The sequence below is a fragment of the Rhinatrema bivittatum genome, chromosome 2, assembly GCF_901001135.1.
Source record: "Rhinatrema bivittatum chromosome 2, aRhiBiv1.1, whole genome shotgun sequence".
Classification (NCBI taxonomy): Eukaryota; Metazoa; Chordata; class Amphibia; order Gymnophiona; family Rhinatrematidae; genus Rhinatrema; species Rhinatrema bivittatum.
Genome location: NC_042616.1, coordinates 621,724,163 through 621,746,277, shown reverse-complemented (window position 1 = coordinate 621,746,277; position 22,115 = coordinate 621,724,163). Strand labels below are relative to the sequence as shown.

The window sequence follows — 22,115 nt, the reverse complement described above, 5'->3', positions numbered from 1 at the left end:
ATATTGTGCAAGTACTAGAAATACCATCAAACATTTATCAAGTCCTCAAACAGGGGGGGGCAGATCAATTCTCAAATAACTAAATATCAGCATAATACAGGAAAATAAGCACCCCAGCTACCAAGATTACATACACAATAAGCTAAGTAAGGCTTCTCTCCTCTCCCTATGATAACTAGGAACTTTCAATGGTTCTAGCAGAAGGTTCTGCATCCAGCACTGTCCAGAAGAGCCTCTAGTTGATCAGATAGCAAAAAATATATTGTTTTCCTGCAACGTAAACAGACACTTGCAGAGGATTTCAAAGAAGGACGCCACTCCAGGTGATAACACAGCTTCAGGCCAGGGCCGGTTCTTTTTTTGGCCCGGGGGGCTGCAGAATTCCTGGAAATCTCCAGGTGCCACCTACCTACTTTTAAGTCACACCCCACAAGAGTCAAGGGAACGGATGCTGGATAAATGTGGGTGTGGTGACAGAGAGGAAGCTGGGTGCGGAGGAGAGCAGTGGACAGAGGGTGCTCAGGGGCGGCTTGGCCTATCGGGGGATCATGTTACATGATTTTTTTTAAGCTCCTGCTCATATCACCTGCGGCCAAAATAAAGAAGAGGGACCAGCGTCGCCCAATAAAAAGATCAGAAGGGAAGAAGAACTCGGCGGGGCCACAGCCCGAAGAAAGTATCAATGGGGAAGCAGGGCTCAGTGGGACCGCAATGGAGTCCAACCTGCCATGGCCTGAAAAAAGGCTTGGTGGGAAAGAAAAGCTCAGCAGGGCCACGATGGTGAGCAACTCGCCAAGGCCTGAACGCCTGCACGGAGCCCCCCCTCCCCCCAATCAGGAATAGCAGAGCCCCAAGACAGCAGCTGTAGCGTAGTTGCAGGGCTTCTAAAAGCAATGGCCTCCTCCCACCTCCCATCCTGCAGTGAGGACAGAGCGGCCATCCCATGACAGCTGAAGACAAGACCCAGGAGAAAGGGGAGTTTGGAGGGTGTGTGTGTATGAGAGAGAGAGGCTGTGTGTATGTGAGAGATCCTGCAAGTGTATGAGAGGGTATCTATGTTTCGTGCATGAGAGAGAGAGAGAGAGAGAGAGAGAGAGAGAGAGAGAGAGAGAGAGAGAGAGTGTGAGTGAGAGAGAGAGGTTGTCTCACTACTTGGCAACTGATTGAAGAGCTGATTGGTTTAACACCATGCCTGGAAACCAGGAGAGATGTAACCAGACTTGGAGGATGGGGGCTCAACCAAATTTACTCATGCTTGGTCTAGAATGTGCTGTGCTTCATGGTTATACAGCAAACAAAAGTGACATTTGTGTTGAAGATTTTTTGGTTTAAGTCTGACAGTTGAGGCGTATGTGTTCCAGGTCACATAATGTATCTCTCAAGGGTTAGCTTGCTGTGCTTTTGAGAGTCATTGAATCACATGGGCCTGTTTTGAAAAGATTACCCTGGCTGATATTTTCCTACAATCCGCCCAAGGGTGCTGGGTAAGTGAGGTGGGGGTGGGGGTGGGGCACGAGAGGATTCTGGGCAGACATGGAACAAAGAGAGCGAGGATGTGAAAACAGGGAAATAAATTAGGGTTATGCTGGTATGCTGAACAGGAAGTGTAGAGGAAGAATAGGAGGATGCTGTGGGGAGATGGAGGTTATGCTAGTGCTGGGTACTGTGATTAGAGGGCAAAAGAGAGGGCAAAGTGATGCAGGGTGAGAGGACAGTAGGGGTGTGCATTCGTTTTCGCTGTATTGGCGATCCGCAACGTATACTGCACTATTCATAGTATTCGTGGGGGAAGCAAAACGTATACCGATTCCCCACGAAAATTCGCCGAATATTACGGTCACCTAAATAAAAATTTAAACAAAACCCCCACCCTCCTGAACCCCCCAAGACTTACCAAAACTCCCTGGTGGTCCAGCGGGGGGTCCGGGAGCCATCCCCTGCACTCACAACCTCGGTGCCGGTTTCATCACGGGCCGATAGCCTTTGTCATAGGGGCTACCGGTGCCATTGGTCAGCCCCTGTCACATGGTAGGAGCACAAGATGGCGCCGGTGACCATGTGACAGGGGCTGACCATGTGACAGGAGCTGACCCCGATGCGTTAATACGGCGAATTCTATTCATGTCCCGATTAAAATTAACTACAACCCCCCACCCTCCTGACACCCCCCCCCCCCCCAAGACTTACCAAAACTCCCTGGTGGTCCAACGGGGAGTCCGGAAGCCATCCCCTGCACTCTCACACCCTCTGTGCCGGTTTCATCATGGCGCCGATAGCCTGTGTCACAGGAGCTACCGGTGCCATTGGTCAGCCCCTGTCACATGGTCACCGGCGCCATCTTGTGCTCCTACCATGTGACAGGGGCTGACCAATGGCACCGGTAGCTCCTGTGACACAGGCTATCGGCGCCATGATGAAACCGGCACAGAGGGTGTGAGAGTGCAGGGGATGGCTTCCGGACTCCCCGTTGGACCACCAGGGAGTTTTGGTAAGTCTTGGGGGGGGGGGGGGTCAGGAGGGTGGGGGGTTGTAGTTAATTTTAATCGGGACATGAATAGAATTCGCCGTATTAACGCATCGGGGTGCCATACGGCCGAATGCAACACATTTTCTCCCCGACGAATCCGAATCACGAATGCGACATAAGGCGCCCCTCTGCACATCCCTAGAGGACAGTGAGAGGTGGAGTGAAAGAAGGAGATGCTGTGCCAGAGCTACCGCTGATAGGCAAACGTGGAAGGGAAAGGGCACAAGACTGAAAGTTAGTTTAGGGCACCTAATAATGTTGCACTGGCCCTGCTTATGGGATAAGGCTAGTCATATCTTAGATGTTGCTTGAGCCACATGACACAAGGAAATATCCATATGTGGCATCCAAGGAAAATACTAGCTCTCTAAAAAAAGATAGATAGATAAATAAAGTTCTCAGTATCAGCTCCTTGTCAGACTTCAATGAAAGTGTCTCCAGAAGGCGAGCCATGCTGAACCCTCTCTCCATGGACGACACCAGAAGTTGGGTCAGCTCCAGGCTATCCATCATTTTCTGTCCCTCCCCCAACCCACCTTGATCTTTACTGTGGTGCTTGGCCACTGGGGATAATACATTTTAATTATAGGTGGCATGACTTCTTCAGAGAAGGCTAAGATTTCTCATAAACACTAAATATTTCCCTTGCTGAAATAAGTAGGGATTTGGGAAAACTATGAAACTCAGCTTCATTTTCCAGTTTTGCTACTTTGGAAGGAAAAAAAAAAAGACAATATTATCACATAGCAAAGAAAAAATCTGGGGTTTTAATGTGCTCTTTCCGAGCTTCACCACTTTTAACATTGTCTTTAGCTACTTGTTACCTACAGGTAACCTTGGAGTCTCCCTTAGAAAACAGTTCTAGTTCTTCCATCCACCACCTCTCCAATTTCAACATAGCCTGTTATACGACTTCCAGAGTAATCCCCAAAAGAAAAGGCAAAACAGAGGAATGTAACCTTCTTTGTAGTTCCTCCCTGCTGAGAAGGCTTAAATCCTCCAGTGTAGGCCTACACTCCCCATTCAAGTTGTCAGACCATATGAATCCTGTCAGTTACTTCTCTCCCCTCACCCACATCTCATTACCATCTATTCTAAACTAAGGGGCCAATATTCAAAACCACTCAGACGAATAACTCATAAAGGTTAAAATCAAACCGGTAAAGAGGCTGTGGTTTGCCGGATAACTTGCTACTTACCTGGATCTTCAAAGATATTCAATTAAGTAAAAGGACCTAAAAGGATCCTGTAGCCCAATTCCTTCCATTCACCCCCTCCCATATTCCCCTCCCCTGTTCTGTTTAAATATTACAATTGGGTTGGCCTCCCGGACCCCAAACCATCCATGGTGTCTACGTTCTGGGCTGCCAACCCACGCCTCCAGCACTAAAACCCCTGCTGGGAGCAGAGGGTGACACTTAACCGCTTCTAGGGATTCCAGTGGAGCAGCATTGGAAGGATAAACTACCTGCAGTTTATGCTTCCAGCACTGAGCACGGAGGGTTCCTGGCAGGGAGTTTTAGGAACGGGCCCAAAAAACAACAAGGTAGGCAATCTAGAAAAGCCATGAGCAAACATAAGAGAGTAGATGCCAAAGAATGTCTTTCAAAGTCTTTAATGGCTGGAGACAAGTTAAAATAATAAAACCGCCCGACTCAGGCCGAGTTTCGCCACTCGCCAGTGGCTACCTCAGGGGCTTATGAGAGTATAACCAAATTACGAACGAATATAAAAATGGTTCTTGTATGGTATGAATGATTGAATGCGATCCTGCGACACAACCATATCTTATCCTGAAACAAGTAGCAGATAAACACTTGATGGCTCCATGCACTCAATGGTGCCTCATACGTGTGCGCTTCAGGTCGGCAAAGACCATCTCCTCTCGTGGAAATACATGGTATGGTTGTGCCACAGGATCGCATTTGATCATTCATACCATACAAGAACAATTTTTATATTCGTTCGTAATTTGGTTATACTCTCATAAGCCCCTGAGGCAGCCACTGGCGAGTGGCGAAACTCTGCCTGAGTCTGGCGGTTTTATTATTTTAAGACCTCTCCAGCCATTAGAGATTCTGAAAGAGACATTCTTTGGCATCTATTCTCTTACGTTTGCTCAGGGGGTTTTAGGATCCAGGCTGGGGGGGGGGGGGGGGGGAGAAGAGCCCTAGTCCCAATTTAATATTTAAACAGAACTGAAGGAGGAGGTGGGGGCCCGCGACTTGCGGACCCCGGAACATATTTTCAAACTTAGGAGAGGTTGGGGGGGGGGGCTGCCTGGTCCAGCAAGGCATTATATGAAATTTGAGGGAAGGGGAAAGGAAATGGGCCACAGACCCCTTTAGATTTTTTTTTTGTTTACTCTACAGTACCATTAACCAGATATCTTTGAAGATATCCAATTAAGTAGCAACTTATCTGGTCACACATGGCTGGATAAATTAAAAAGCTAACCGGTTATATTCAAACATAGCCAGTTAGGTGTTTAGGTTATTTGGCAACATGTAGCTGGATAATTTTAGGCGAGTATATTCAGCAGGATGTTGAATATTGGGGACCAGTTATCCCGCTAACTTTAGCAGGATAACTTGTCCGCTAGATGGTGTACAGAATATGGACCTCTAAATGTCTCGCATCCAGTCCTTTGCAGTCAGCGGGCAAGGCACCAGGACTGAGTTGGGAGCACTGTTGTCAAATAATACAGTCATGTAAATCTGAGTATCATCAGGGTCTCGATGAAATCATAAAACATTAGCGTCTAGTTCAGTGGTGTTTGCTCTCAGTCCTTGGGGGCCACCAACAGGTAGATAGATTTGCATACAATGGAGGCAGATGCATGAAAATCCATCTCATGCATATTCATCAGGGATATTCTGAAATCCCGACCTATTGGCAGCTCTTGAGGGCTGGGAGTAAAGACCACTGACATGCCTCTTGATGCTCTGAGCCATGTACACGACATGATGTTACTAAACGAATGTCGGTATATAAAGAACCTCAAATAAATAAATAAATAAATTACAATCAACTAAGAAACATCTCTCCAAGGAAAGAACAAGCCCACTGCAAATCTTTTCTGTTCACCTCTAGAACATTTCTCAACCTGTTATGAACCAATTCATGTGCAAGTTAGAAAATGTGAAATTTCAAAACTATTTTTATTTATCTAATTTATATATCATCTGTCTGACGAGCAATCAAGATGATGTATATAGTGGTTGTATAATATACATAAAAAATTTCAGTCTAATTAAGCCAATTTAAAATAAACTATAAGATACACTGCAAAAATTAAAATGACCATAAAATACAATTTTAAAAAATCTGAATCTTATATTACTTTTTTTTTTTCATTCATTTCTTTATTGAACATTTTGTTATCTTATGCAACTTCAAGATCCAGGTACTATTATACGAACCTTTCCCAACTCCCCCCCCCCCCCCGTCCTTATCCCCTACCCCTTCCCTCTGCAGGAAGGGGCAGAGATATGTGCTGAGTTCCGTAAGTTCTATGAGCAACTTTATACGGAAGATAGGACTGGCGGATCTATGCAGGAGGACGACTTTTCAGGGGCTTCCCATCCCAAGGTTGACACCCGCTCAAATTGAGAGCCTTAATAAGCCCATAGAGCTTGAGGAAATACGGGGGATTATAAACAGCAGTAAAGCTAATAAGGCCCCAGGCCCTGATGGGCTGAGTGCGGAATATTACAAAAGTTTATTCAATCAGGTGACCGGGGACCTTTTAGCGTACTTTCAAGAGGTCCAGAGGAAGGGGACTTTTCCTGAGGGGGCCACTAAAGCCTATATTACCGTCTTGGAGAAACCTGGAAAAGATTTGTCCTCCCCAGCATCGTATAGGCCGATATCACTGCTTAATTTTGAAACCAAAATATTTGCAAAAATTCTGGCGGACCGACTGAGTACTGTAATTCCCTCTATCATAACGAATAATCAAGTGGGCTTTGTTAAGGGACGTTCCATCAGCACGAATCTGTCCAAATTATTAATAGCTATGAAGGACTGTCAGATGAGGGGGACAGCAGCGATGATAGTTAGCTTTGATTCGGAAAAAGCTTTCAACAGAGTTTCCTGGGACTACCTCTTCTCTGTGCTCTCTAGATATGGCTTCCAAGGGGACATTATACGTAATATATCTCTATTATATCACCAACCCAAATCCGCGATAGTAGCTAATGGACATGTGTCCGAAGACTTTTGCTTGTATAGGGGCACTAGGCAGGGATGCCTGTTGTCCCCTCTCCTGTATATACTATCTATAGATCCACTTCTTAGGAAGATTGAGGCAGACCCAGCAATTGAGGGCTTTACCTGGGGAGGCCAAGAATTTAAGGTTTCTGCATTCGCAGATGTTCTAGTTTTCCTTACCACCTCTCAACGGTCCCTAGAGGCAGTCCTGAGGCACCAGACCCTGTTTGGCTCTTTTGCAGGTTTAAAAATAAACATTGATAAGTCGGAAGCTCTGGAGTTAAGTAAAAACGTTAAAGGACAGTGGGTGGGGGAGTTCCCATTAAGATGGGTAAGGGCGGAGATGAGGTATTTAGGTCTCCAATTAGTCAGAGAGGTAGACCGGATTCCCCCCTCCCCTTCCCCCTTCTGCATAGAACAGGCTAACCTGTTTGCCCACAAAGGAAAAATTTTGGCGCTCTCTTTCGCCTACCAAGAGAACATTGATTACGCAAGTTATGGACTATGCCTATGCGACCTCAACAAAAGGGGATCTTATATTAACTTTAAAAACAAGTAATGGTACAAATTAACATCAGTATAATATAATATAATATAACTAAATAAAAGCAGGTCTGGAAAAGAACCCGCCCCTCATTTAGGTCAGACTTAAGGTTGGTTCCCCATACCAAAACAGGGATAGTCCTTAATAAATCTGTTTCACTGATTCTAAAATAGGTTACAGAGAAATATGTGTGGGCATATAATGAACACATGATACAGCTGAAGCCTTGACAATTATAATTTTCACAAGTTTCAAAACTTGTGCTAAATCATCCCTTTTTTTTATATATATATAAGAAATAGGTTAAGAACTTGAAACCTGCATCATTGTTCATTTATTTTATGCCTCAGACATATGCACTGTTAAATTGCACTTTGGAAATGACAAACAAAAATTCCATACATAATATTTAGAAGTTTCTCATGTTTTAAGGCAAAAAGAGTACAGCCATCAATTAAAATGCATATCCATAGTAACTATAGCTCTAACTTTTCATCGTTTTGTTTTCTCTGCCTCTGTCCCATAGAGGAACCAGATTATATTATTTTAGCATCTCTGTTTCTAAATAGTTATCAAAGACTTTCAAGCCACACCGCCTACCCAAAAAAAAAAAAAAGAAGTTAAAATAAATCATCTTTTGCATGATATATGCCCTAATCACTGGTTCTGTAGCTACTGCTGTTGACAATAACATGCATCTGCTATCTAGGATTCTGAAAATTTACATTCCACATATTGCATACCAAGACAAGACACATCTGTAAATATCAGCACTGTTACCAAACATCCTGTCTAGTCATTTCTTTCACATTTTTAGACTGTTGCTTGGATATTTTTTTTTTATTAAATATTCTAAGATTTTGCCCACAAAGTCAATTTTTTAAAATGCTGTAATATCATAATAAGATGAAGCATGGTTTGCTAGATTTTACTTTAAACATTCCTCGCAGCAAATAATTTATACTCCTATGTGAATGCAAGCTTACCTCCAGCATCCAGCCTTCTCACTGCTTGCAGGAATTAAATACTTCTAGCAGCAATCTGACACTAAAATAGGAGGGGGGAAAAAAAACATTTGGCTAAGCAACTAAAAAGAATGGACATTGTTGATTTCAGATATCAAGCAATGCAAAAGTCATGGCTGTACAAACCAAAGTAGAGAATGCCTTTTCCTCACAATGCCTCAATTCAGCCAACATCACAAAAGCATAGTGTCTTGTCTGTTCCTACAACAATCAGATGTGGCTCCTATGATTCTAAATGCCTTTCTAGGTGTCATGCTCTATACAGTGGCGCCTCATCACAGTCTTAGAGACCAATGTATCAAATGGAAACATTTTTCACCAAAATGAGCAGGCACCGTGAGAAGTTTTTCGTGCGGTGCCAGCTCATTTCAATATTCTTGAAATGAGGATCTCACAGCATTTTCATTGCAATTAAGGCTGTGCAAAGATATAGACGTTATCACAAAAAAACAATTAACTACACTTTCCATCACTAATGTACTGATTTGTAAGATTTTTTCATTCACAAGCAATTTAGTATGCTTTATTTTTTGTGAACAGCTTCACGAATGCTAAACTTTACATGTTAAAATGGCAGTGTGCAAAATTTTGCGAATGTGATCACACATATTTGCCTTGCTTATGTACAAAACTGGGTTTTCAAAGCCATTCATGGTTTAGTACATTGGCTCCAAGGTTACATGGTTACAAACCCCCCCCCCCCCCCCGATTCTGATCATTCTATTCCAAGCCAAGAAGGAAGGTGCATTAACAGATGTCCAAAGAAGCAGATCACCATATTGAAAAACAGGATCCATTTTTTTCCCTGGGAACATATCCCAGAAACCTCTCAAATCTACTCCAGGGAATAAGAACATGGACTTTACCATAGCATAAGAACATAAGAAATTGCCATGCTGGGTCAGACCAAGGGTCCATCAAGCCCAGCATCCGGTTTCCAACAGAGGCCAAAACCAGGCCACAAGAATCTGGCAAGTACCCAAACACTAAGAAGATCCCATGCTATTGATGCAATTAATAGCAGTGGCTATTCCCCAAGTAAAATTGATTAATAGCCATTAATGGACTTCTCCAAGAACTTATCCAATCCTTTTTTGAACCCAGCTACACTAACTGCACTAACCACATCCTCTGGCAACAAATTCCAGAGCTTTATTGTGCATTGAGTGAAAAAGAATTTTCTACGATTAGTCTTAAATGTGCTACTTGCTAACTTCATGGAATGCCCCCTAGTCCTTCTATTATTCGAAAGTGGAAATAACAGAGTCACATCTACTCGTTCAAGACCTCTCATGATCTTAAAGACCTCTATCATATCCCCCCTCAGTCGTCTCTTCTCCAAGCTGAACAGCCCTAACCTCTTCAGCCTTTCCTCATAGGGGAGCTGTTCCATCCCCTTTATCATTTTGGTTGCCCTTCTCTGTACCTTCTCCATCGCAACTATATTTTTTTTGAGATGCGGCAACCAGAATTGTACACAGTATTCAAGGTGTGGTCTCACCATGGAGCGATATAGAGGCATTATGACATTTTCCGTTCTATGAACTATTCCCTTCCTAAGATTTTCAAATTACACAGGGAGTTCACAATGCAAACTTTAAAATAGCAGCACTACTATCTGCAATACTCAGAATATCAACCTGTGTTGTGCAAGGGTTTAGGAAAATTGTAATGTTCTTGGGAAATCAATAAATTCTATGCATCTAAAATAGGAAAACATTTTCATATTCTTTTTTAAAGGAAACCTTTCACCCAGTAATTTTTTTGCAAATCAAAACTTGTACTATATTTCTGGAGATATTTAGAAACAAAAAAGGCTTCCATATGGAGGCTAATCAAAGACCTACTGTTCTGTTTGACTCAATTGATTCCTCTTTTGATCATTTCTAGGTGTTTTTCCTCTTTTTGACCCAATATTTTTGTTCTTCCAATTTTAGATTTTCTTCGAATAAAAGCATGTACCTTTTATTATGGTTATATCTAAATACAAACATATTTATATACATATATAAATGTATAGTTTAAATACATAAACACTTTGGGGTAAATTTTCAAAAACAACGCGCGCGCGAACAAAAGTACACTGGATTTTATAAGATGCGCGCGGAAAATCCGGGGTCGGCACGCGCAAGGGGGGTGCACATTTGTGCACATTTGTGCAACCTGCGCGCGCTGCCTGTTCCCTCCGAGGCCGCTCCGAAATCGGAGCGGCCTCGGACGGAACTTTCCTTCCACCTCTCCTCACCTTCCCCTCCCCCCCCGACCCTATCTAAAACCCCCCTACCTTTGTCAGCAGGTGTAAATCTGCACGCGCCATCGGGCTGCTGGCGCGCCATCACCTGACCCGGGGGCTTGTCCGGAGGCCTCGACCACGCCCCCGACACGCCTCCCGCCCTGAAATTCGTGCCACCCATCCGACACGACCCCTTTGCAAAGCCCCGAGGACTTGCGCGCGCCACCGAGCCTATGCAAAATAGGCTCGGCGGCGCGCAGGGGCCTTTTAAGAGGGTTACGCGCATAACTTATGCACGTAACCCTTTTAAAATCCAGCCCACCATTCTTTAAAGCTATACCCAGTTTTCTCCCTTCAAATGGAGGATGGGGGTAGAACTCAAGGAGCTTTTGGAGTAACTGAGAGCACCCTCTAGCTGTCTCTGTAGATATCTCTATGACTGTGCATTACAGATCTAGCAATGACTCCAACCCTTAGTGACCTTCGTATCAGAACATCCAGAAATGGGAAAATCAGGTTGGTTGAAGCAGGTTGGTTGAAGCAGCCGTTGATCAAAAATCAAACACAACCAAAGCTTTAACAATCAATTTGTAGTTTTCATTTAATAGTTATTTTTGGAAAGCCTCTGCCTCAAATAGCTACAAAATTAACCCTAACATTAAAAGAAAGAAGTGAATTATTCATTCTCGACAAATGGATTAGGCAGAATTACTTCTGAGAATTATCAAGCCCAATGATTATCTGATGCTGCGTATCCACATGGGCTTAAATGATACATTTTGTATAGTATCTAAAGTGGGTTCATGGCCCTGGGAGAAAGGGTAAAACAAACTGGTGTACAGATGGTATAGTCCTCAATCTTTCCAGTCAAGGATAAAGGCCAACTTCTCAATCCTCCCAGTCAAGGATAAAGGCCAACTTCTCAATCCTCCCAGTCAAGGATAAAGGCCAAGGCAGAGCAGCTCACATTTTGGAAATGAATGAATGGCTCTGTAAATGGCATCAGAGTGTTTCAGCTTCCTGGACCATGAGATGATTTTCCAAGGACTGCCGAGCAAAGATGGGGTCTATCTGCCAAATAAGGAGTGCAGTGTCTTCCAAAAAAGGCTGGCAAACTTACTATGGATGACTTTAAACTAGGATATTAGGGATGGGTGGACAAAGCCCTAAGGTAAGTAAAACTTCAAAGTAATAAAATAAGGGGTACATTTTTAAAACTTTACGCGTATAAAAAAATAGCATACACATGTAACTAGCTTCTACTCGCGTATTCTGTAGTTTATACAAGTTGAATATACACGTGAATTTTCACTTTTGCGCACCTATATGCATGCATAAAAAAAAGAGGCAGTTTAGGGATGATCCAGGGCGAGGCCAACATGCGCATACATTTGCCAACTTGCATGTGTATTTTTACACCTGCTAATTATCTGGTGTAAGTAAAATTGAAACGTGTTTTTTGTGTAGTACTGACTGAGTTTGAGGTCTGGGTAAACTGGAGATAGATCAGGCTGAAGAACCAGAATTTCTCAATGAGAAATTAGTCATTGAGAAATTAGTGGACCAATTAGTCCACTGAGCAAACTAGTGGACTAATTGGTAAACTGGTTATTTTCATTTTCACTTATGCATACATGTTTTAAAGTTGACTTACACAAGTACGTTCTACTTTACTTTCATGCATACAATATATACATGTTTATTTTTAAAATAGGTAGGAAAAGTACATGTTCAATGCATTGATATACGTTTTCAATGCATTGCACGTATTCATGTATAAGCCTATGTATGTTGTGGAATAGAGATACGTGTATTTTAAAACATATGCACATGTATTATATGTACGAGTTATAATACTTGCATATATCTGTGGTGCACATTTCTTTGAAAGTTATTCTCTAATGTCATTCTCACCTGAGGGATTTTTATATTTAACACACAAAAAAATGGGGAAAAGAGCAACATCTGCACCTCAATAATTGGAAATAAATACCCAGATCTGGAAAAAGTCATAGAAGAGGTTGACTTGGATATTGTGGCAGTCACAGAGACACGATACAAGAGCAACTTGACAGGGATACAGTTATATCAGGCTATAATTACTAGTGCTCCTAGCCTCCTGCGATTGTGCAGCCTCAGGAGAAACCACAAAATTAGCTTTTTGCTACATATTTTACCATCTGCTATAGAATCGACATCCCTGAAAGCCTTCACACCTCAAGTGAATCTTTTGAACAAAGCTGCAGAGTGCCTGCCTGCCTTCAATCTCAGCTCTCTCTGCTTCAGCTCCAGCCCTTCCACTCACAAACAGCCTGCAGAGAACCTTCTTCTCTTCTTCCCCCACCCCTTCCTCCTATCCTGAAGTGAAGTGGAGTGGAGGGGGCGGGAATGAGGTGAAGTTGAAGTGTAAAGAGAAAATAGTTAAAATGTCTTATCTTTCAAAGATCTCTGAAATCCTTATCAAACCAGAGATGATTTTGATATAATTTCAGGATGGAGTGATGTCCCTACAGAAGAATTTCATCTTTATACAAAGGTTCTTGCACCTGCATATGTGGCCAATCATTTTGTGTTTTGGAAGTATGCAGCTGCTGGTGTCCTACAGCTGGCATAGAGAGCATTAATTTCAATTCATAGAAGCCCTGATGACTGACACTACTGCTAACAAGTATCAAACTTGTGCCAATTCATTTCCTTTTTGTTTCTGTTATCATGGGTCCAATATATGCACATATATCATGTGCAATTAATAGCATAACAAACTGCTGATATAGAGGGCAAATTTAGCATAGAGAAGCTCATATACTTGGAAAGATGACAATGATTTTCTAAAAAAATATATAAAAAAGAATGGTTGCACTATTTCAATTCAAAACAAAAGTGACATTTTGCAGGAAGATCCTGGATTGTCTGCAGAACCAACACACAAGAAGCGCGAGGTTCTGCCACCCACTCTGATCTCAGGAGGATCACCACCAGACGGTATCATTAGATTTCCCTGGCCAGGTTGTTTGCTCTTACCAGTGCTAAGGTTCCTACTTCCTCTCAGCGTCCAATTTGTGGACCTTGTTTGCTTCTTTGCTGGAGTTTGGTCCTATAATATTCCAGTATGTGTGCTTTGTGCTTCCTGCAGTGGTCCTGCTTCTTTCTGGATCTAAACTCTTCATTCTAGACTCCAGCTCTTGTTGTAGTTTGGCCCTCCTTTCAACATGATCTTCCTGAAGGTGATGTGTTCAGCTACATCCAAAGACCTAGAGGCTGGCAGCACCTGAAAGTACAACCCAAGGTGAGGTAGCCACCACAAACAGAACATGCCTTCCATATTCCAGTACTAAGGATGCCTGGTTCTGTAATTTTCCTTGCCTCGTCCTTCGGCTCTGTCCAGTTCCACCATCTCAAAGTCCCCCTCTTCGACAAAATTTCTCATATCAAGCTGTGACCAAATGGATCCCAATGAGTTGAGCATGGTCATAACTGTCCATAACTGTCTAGAAAAACTGAAAAAGGTGAACACACATCTTCAGAGAAGTTCACTTCAAAAGCCTGAAGAATGAACTAGAATCTGGCAGCATACTGGTTACAAAAACCCAAGACAGTAGTATAGAATAAGTGGTGAAGTTCTTCTGTGCACAAAACAAAAGCGGGATCTGGAAGTGATATCCGATTATCTTAATGTGGCCAAGGTCCTAAATTTTGGTCCCTATGCCACTAGTAAGTGATATTGACAGTATCAGAACTGAATAGGCCATAAGAAAATGACAGCAGATAATGTTCCTATGTAACATGTTGTTTCCTACTTTCTTCAGGGTTTTACTTTCGCTCATCATTTTGGAAGTTTTGAGGCACTCAAGGGGCTGGTAAAAGGCACTGAATACCCTCAAACATCTATTCTTTGGATATTTTGACACTGCAGCACATAGTCTCTGAAGGACTGGTGAGGCCTGCTGTGATGGGACATACACCATTCATCTGCCCTAAAGGAGGAGGGAGGAGGCTGGTCTAAAAGGAAAGTCTGGCCGAAAAAGTGGCAAGAGGCCACCAAGGCAAGTCAGAGAAGAGGGGGGTTATAAATCCTACAATTCCAAGAGAACTGTAGCATCATGGGGTTTGGGGGGGGGGCAGGGTTTTTAAGAGAAAGGCGGATGGAGACCTCGTTACCTATTTTAGAAACACTCGACCTAGAAGAGAGGAAAGGAAGGCAGGCTGAAGCTGCTCTTTGGTGGCAGCCATTAAAGGTCAGTATTTGAAAAAGATGAGGTAAGCCTCAGAGGAGGAGAAGTAAAACTGTGTGTTTGAGAAGTACATGAAACAAAATGCAGCCAGTGAAAGGAACTGAAGGTGAGATTTAAAGCTGAGAGAGAAACTAAGAGTGAAGTGAGAGAGACAGTAGTGACTGAAAAAAACAAAACAAAACAGTAAGTCAGAGAAACTTCTGGCAAGTTGGAAGTTTGTGAAAGAAACAGAAGGTTTATTCTTGTGCTCCTTGACAGACCATAGAAGCAGGCAATAGGAGAGTGTTTAAAACTACTATACTAAAGACAGCAGCCTGAACTCCAAGGGTACTGGAAAACTGAACTGTATATGTAGCTGCAACTTTGATAGTGGAATTGATTTGGGAGAAGGGAAAGTTTAAAACATATATATATTTTTTTTGACAACAGCTTAGACAGACAAGAAGAATACTAAAAGTCTGGAAGGGAAACAAATCCCCATAACGATTCAACAGATGAACTGTGATTATAGAGATTCTACTACAGCAGAGTTAACTTTCCTTCAGGCATGAAGACTGTTTCTGCATGAACTGTGATACAAAGATTATATTGCTGCAGAGCTGGCTTTACAGAGACGAGTCCAGGTCCCAAGGCTCTTATATCTGGCTCTTCTGCCATTCCTTGGTCATGTACTCCAAGTTTGATTAAATTCTTTTCCTCCACTCCATCTTCTTTTTGTTAAAAGAAAGTTGCGATGTACAGCAATAGTGCACATAGCAAGCAGTAATGCCTGGTTTTGATGAAAAATTTTTATTTAAATTTTTGATTTAAAAATAGTTACGTCATCATTTTTTTTTTATATTTAAGCTTCTCTTAATCCCTGAGAACATCAAGTTTGCAAACTAAAATTAACTCACATTCATGACTGCCCCAACTAGTTTAGAAAAGACTAGCAGAATTACCTGTCCATTGTTTGTTATCTATTCTTGTGTCCCCATGAAGCTCATATACCAAAATGTTTGCTTGCTATTTTTCTATCCATGCATTATGAGCACACAGTGGGGCCAATGCAAACATAAAACAAGCGCTGTGTGTTCAGCGCCGGCTTTCATAACGCGGCCCCCAGGCACCTCTCCTGGGGGCGCGATGCAATATTTAAATTAGGGCTCGCTTTGTCGAGGCAGCGCTAGGGGTGATTGCGCGCCCCTAGCGTCTCCTTCACAGCATGCGCCGGAGAGAGGTCCGCTGTCAGTGGCTGTTTGCCGGTTAAGAAAACGGACGCTGAATTTATCAGCGTCCTGTTTTCCTAACCAGCGCATATGCAGGGGTTAGGAAAATAGATGCTGATAAATTCAGCATCCATTCTCCCAACCTGACTACCGGCACCAGAAGGAGTTAATAAATCAATATTAAAGTGTTGGGCACTTAATATTAATTTATTCACTCCTTCACTTATTGCCGATTATTGTCACATGTCAGCAAAAGGACCAATCACCTTTCAGAAGGCTGTCCTGAAAGGGGATCGGTCCCTTCGCTGACAAATGTCAGTGAAAAGGACCAATGGGCAACAAGTGAATGAGTGAATAAATTAATATTAAGTGCCCGACACTTTAATATTAATTTACACACTCCTTCTGGTGCCCGTAGTCAGGTTCGGAGAATGGATGCTGAATTTATCAGCGTCCATTTTCCTAACCCGTGCATGTGCCAGGGGTTCAGGAAACGGATGCTTGGCAAATGAGCATCTGCTTCCTGCACCCGACTGCCAGCACTTTTTTTTTTAAAGTTTTTTTTTAAATTATTATTATTATTTTTTTTTTTTAAGACTTGTTCCTCCTACTTAATATCCCAACCATATTAAGTAGGAGGCAGTCCAGAAAAGCAGTTTTTTCTGCTTTTCTGTACTAGTTGTAATAGCGCTCAGCAATTAACGCCTGCTCCAGGGAGGCTTTAATTTCTGATTGCTAAAATGTGCACCCTAGACGCACTTTTTTTTTTTTTGCATAGGGAGTGAATAGCTAATAGCCTCATTCACATGCATTTGCATGTGATGAGCGCTATTAGTTTCACTCTGCGTTGGACGTGCATTGTAGAGGCGCTAATCCCCTTATGCATTAGTTAGCGCCTATACAACCCGCATCTAACTGTGGGTTATACCAGTACAGTGCGCTCAGCTGAGCGCACTGTATTGCATCAACCCCAGTGTAGGGGTTGAGGTTTGGTTTTTTTTTTATGAAATCTGGTAAAACTACATGTGAAATTTTACTCTTTGCAAAGGAACACACTATTTTGCCAATGCCACTTCATGCATTAAAACGCCAAATAGTGCATGTTATTTAAAACAGCATGTGCTGTTTACTATTTTAGCATACATAGCAGCAATTCAAAAGTTTTTCTCAGTACATTGGTTTCCTTGTTTGTGTGTCTCTCGCTGACCACCAGCAGACACAAAGAAAGGGTTCCCTCAAGAGCATGTGCCAGTCCTGGTTTGTGTAAAAGTTAGCTCTCACTCTTTGCAGACAAGGTCCTTTTGACTTTTTTTGCACTACAGCCGATTTTCCAAACTTGATGAAAGGTGCAGCGTCCTATGTTGAGATTTCATGCTTTAAGGTCAACTATCGAAAAACAGAGGCTCTCAGCATTAAGTTAGACTCAAAGATCTTGAGTTGCATACAAGATAGATTCATACATTTCAAAGGGAAGTTATTAAATACCTGGGCATGAATATTACCAATGAAGCTACTAGCTATCCTTGGCTAATCCACAATCTGATTTCTCTATTTGAATTGGTGATAGCATTTCACAGTTTAGAACACAGCAAGTGTCAAAATGACCACTTCTATTAAGGTTGTCATACTTGTTCCAATCTTTATAGCAGTACCCAGGAAAGTGTTGCTATCTAAGTCAGAATACCGATTTTTATAAATTGTACATGGAAAAAACATGCACCCAAGAAACACTAGCTCTGTTCTTTATCATGAGAAAAGTAAGAAAGGTCTAGAGTTTGTTTCTTAACTTAATCTTCTATTATAAAGCTGGCCAATTAAAGTACTATTGAATGGCAAGCTGTAGCCATGAAAGAGCATGGATAAACACTGAACAGGCAGCTTTAGGGAAACAGGCCCTAAGAGCACTTCCTTAGATGACAAAATTCTTTATAAAAGTGTTGCTTAGCCTTGCATTGACTTTTTCTTAAGTATTTGGGATTGTTATAAGGCAGGTTTTCAGGATACGTTTTGCTCTAGAACCCACTCAATCACATATATACTTTAATGGGGGACCTGTGCATTTAAAAGATAATTTTAAAAGGAGTTACATTCATAAATGCAACGTACTATTGTAGCAATTTTCAAAAGCCATTTACGTGTGTAAAATGTGCTTATATGTGTATAACCTACGGAGAATTCAATGGCATATATTATAGAAATTTTCAAAAGCTCACTTACATGAGTAAAGTGCATTTACATGTGTAAACCCCAGCTTTCCGTGTGTAAATGCTTTTGAAAATCAGGCCCTTTCAGCACTTTCCAAACTTTTATCCAATATGACCCAATTTTAACACCTGAAAATTCACATGATCCCAGACACTGATCATAACAAAATAGCAGACCTCTTATTCTTCCTCCTTTTTCTCATGCTCTCCTTCTCTCAATCACCCAAAGCAGGCAAGTGATGGCAGCAGCAGCATGAGGGCTGTAAGTTAGTGCATGCTTACAGACCATGGCCCTTTATTTCTAACAGGATGAGCGGTTGGGACCTCCAATTATGCATTAAATGCCTCTACAAGTTGTAGTTTGGAGTTGAGGTCTGTGTGGTAAGAGTAACCCTGTTTCTTGTTACTCCATTCTCAGATCTTGTAACCTCATATGGCGGCATGAACTACAGTTTGGAAATTGCTAGATTACTTTCTAAATAATGATGATAGCAGGGACAGACATACAAATTCCCCTATGGGTACATTTTGGAACAAAAACTGAACATTAGGTATGCAAAATGAAAGACAGTAGTCATAGAACATAAATTAGGTAAATCTTCAAACATGCTAGACAGAATAGCTAAAAGGTAACAAATTTTGTATAAGGGATTAACCCTAATACAAAATACAAGATTTTCCCCTGATAGTTCAAATAAATATTGGAGACACTGTGATAATGTATGCTCCATGATTCTTGTTTAGTGAAGCTGTCCAAACATTATTTCACGTAAGAAAGCTGCTCACCACAATATTAAGAAAATTATTGGTTTTGATCTACGCCTGTACCCAGGAATATTCATTCTTGGTTTATCCTTGGCTGAGGGGACTTCAACCCAATGCAAACTAATATTTCCTTAGCTTACTCTAGAGTCTACCCTGTTTCACCTTCATCCCATGACCCCTCATTCCAGAGCCTCCTTTCTGTTGAAATAGGTCCACATCCTTTGCCTGGATACCTTGGAGGTATTTAAATGTCTTCATCATGTGTCCCTAATCCCACCATTCCTCTAGGGTATACATGCTTAGATCTTTAAGTCTGTCTACATATCCTTTATAACAAAGATCACTTGACCATTTTGGTAGCCACCCTATGGACTAACTAAGGTGCGGTCTCCAGAATTGTACACAGAATTCCAAGTGAGGTCTCACCAGGGACTTAAACAGGGGCAATACAATCTCCCTTTTTCTGCTAACCGTTCCTCTCCCTATGTACCCTACAACCCCAATGAATATTCCTCTTTACCTTCTAGATCTACTTCTTTGTTCCTGTTTTAATCTTTGCCGTCCCTGAACTCTCTGCCTTATTGATCCTCTCACTATCTGGTTTTTTTTTTGACTCAGAATATAAAATAAATTTAAAAAGCAGGAAAATAACTATTTGCATACATATGTCCTAAGATGCTGTTTTTGTATTGTAAATATGGCAAAAATGTTTACTTGAAAATTTGATTATATTCATTCCAATTTTATACTGTCAATAATAGGAATAAAAGTCTTCTTTCAACTTTAAAATATTATGTGTATATCTGTCTATATATCTATATCTATCTCTATATCTCTATCTCTATCTCTATGGATATAGGGATAGATAGACAGACACACACACAATATACACACACACACACACATGTTCCGTTTTGAAAACTTTTGCCATGAGAGAGACACCATGGTGTTTCATCAAGGCAATGAACATTTGCTGTGGCAGAGTGGTAACTTACATTACTATCTATGACCACCCTCTGATGTTGAATGCAACATTGGACACTGTGGACGTATACATTCACCCGTTTACAATGCACGGTGGACTACATCAATTGAACATTTGCTATTAACTAGAGTTGATAATCATGCAAGGATCCCCTGATGAAACCCAGGCCTTGGTTGGGTCAACAATGCTATTTAAGTGTTATTACAGTGTGTAAAACATTGTTTGGAGTGTTATGAGTATGAATGTTATATTTTTTTACATTTAGGAGTATAGTGTGTATGGTATGAATGCAGGTTGTATGATAGTTTTATAAAATTACATTAATTATATGCTGGGTGTTTCTAAGAAGTGTTATATATTTTTCTAAGAAGCATTATCCTTTTAAAATATTAATAAATCAATTTCAAATGCAATTAAATATTTTTTTCTTAATAATAAGGTTTTGATATTGTTGCGTGTCCCGGCTGCGTTGGTGCCGCGACCGGGCCTGCTCACCTCCACAAGCACCAGATACTCTTCCCTCGCCTCGGCTGCCAGCTCTTGGCATCCTCTGTGCCTCCCCCACTCACTACCATCCTCGCAGGCCTCATAGCGGAGCTTCCGTCGGGGCTCCATGTCCCCACCCCTAGGCGCGCACGCGGCCCACGTCCGCCCTTTAAAGGGCCCAGGGCGGGAACCTCGGCCCAGACGCCGCCCAATGACGTCACCTAGTCTCCACATTTAAGGCGAGGTTCTGCCCCCAGAACCTCGCCTTGGCAAACGGGTCGTCTCTTTGAGAAGCTAGTTGCCGTCCTGTGTTCCTGCGTTCTTCTCCTTGCCTGTTCCAGTGCTCCTGCATTCCTCTGTCCCTGTGGTCCTTCCTGTGCTCCAGCGTCTGTTCCTGTCCCGCTACCCAGGTTGTACCTTCTCAGACTGATCTCACGGTACTGACCTCGGCTAGCCTGACCATGTCTGGATTGATTCCCGGTATTGACCTCTGTTTGCCTCTGACCACGAATGGACCGCTGCCTGGAACTGACCTCTGCTTTGCATCTTACCATGATTGGACTGCTGCCTGGAACTGACCACTGCTTGCCTCTGACCACGATTGGATCGCCACCTGGAACTGACCTCTGCCTGCTACTGACCACGCTCAGACTGATATCTGGAACTGACCCTTGCTTTGGCTGACTACCCTCAGACTGATACCCTGGCTTTGACCCTTGTGCTCCATAAGGACACTCTCTTCGCTGCCCCAGTGACCATCAGGCCAGCCTGGTCGGACGCTACCCATGGCCTTCTTCTAACTAGACCTATAGGCGCTGCCTAACTTGACTGGAGGACCTCTAGTTTCTATCTTACTCCTTTGGTCTCTGGTACTCTCCGTTCCAGTCTAGTCCAGTTGTTTTCCAAAAGCCACACACCCTTGCTCGTGGTGGGCACACCTGTCTGCTACCTCTCCGGGAGACCCTCAGAGGCCCACCTAAGTCCAGGCAGTCCGGGAATCCAAGGGCTCAACCCAAGGCACCCCCAGACTGTTATTGGTGAAGCTCCAGCTAGCCTCGCTCTCCTTGTGTGCTCCGCCTCCTGGCGGCAGGCGCCCCCTGGGAATCCTCAGAAGGCCATACCAATCCTGCGCCAGGCTAAGGGTCCACCTCCAGTGCAACAGATATAGGGTGCATTTTTCAGATATATATAATATTTTACATACAGGCACACACATACATATACACACATACAAACGAGAGTGATCATATGTGGGAGGAGGTGGGGGAACAAAAAATTACACTTTATTCTGACAAAGTGTCTTGTTTAAAAGTTTTGTAAGGTCTCACTGCCATAAGTACTGCCTGGAGTTGTTTTTCAGCTCAATTAGCAATAGAACTACCAGAGAAGGCAACCATTGTTATGGTCAGTGGCAATGTCATTACCCCGTCTTCGTGGGAGGGACGCTGCCAGTAGAAGTACACCGCAGAGAATGGCATGCGGTTCCTGGACACCGCCATCTTCCCGTTCTTCATCAGGGCCTCCCTACACGTGCATGCATGGCATACATCAAGACTTAAAGGGCCCACAGCAGGAGATGTTCCTGCCGCACCCTTTGGTGAAATTAGTGGCCTGGCCTAGTTAAGGCTTCCCTGGAGGATCTACTGAAGCCTCAGCAGCAGGTCTCCTGATGTGCCTTGCCTATTAGTGCGTGT

General features: G+C 42.7%; 1 protein-coding gene across 4 annotated transcripts in view; it reads right to left on the bottom strand.

Moving 5' to 3' along the window:
• Window positions 1–22,115, bottom strand: part of MAPRE2 (microtubule associated protein RP/EB family member 2) — a 317,614-nt gene that overhangs the window by 242,357 nt on the left and 53,142 nt on the right. For 3 of the 4 annotated variants that reach the window (XM_029591235.1, XM_029591236.1, XM_029591237.1), the window contains exon 2: window positions 8,270–8,330. The exons of the other annotated variant lie outside the window; for it this stretch is intronic. The gene's annotated coding sequence lies outside the window, so the exon portion shown is untranslated. The remainder of the gene's footprint in view (window positions 1–8,269; window positions 8,331–22,115) is intronic. 4 annotated transcript variants of the gene reach the window in all.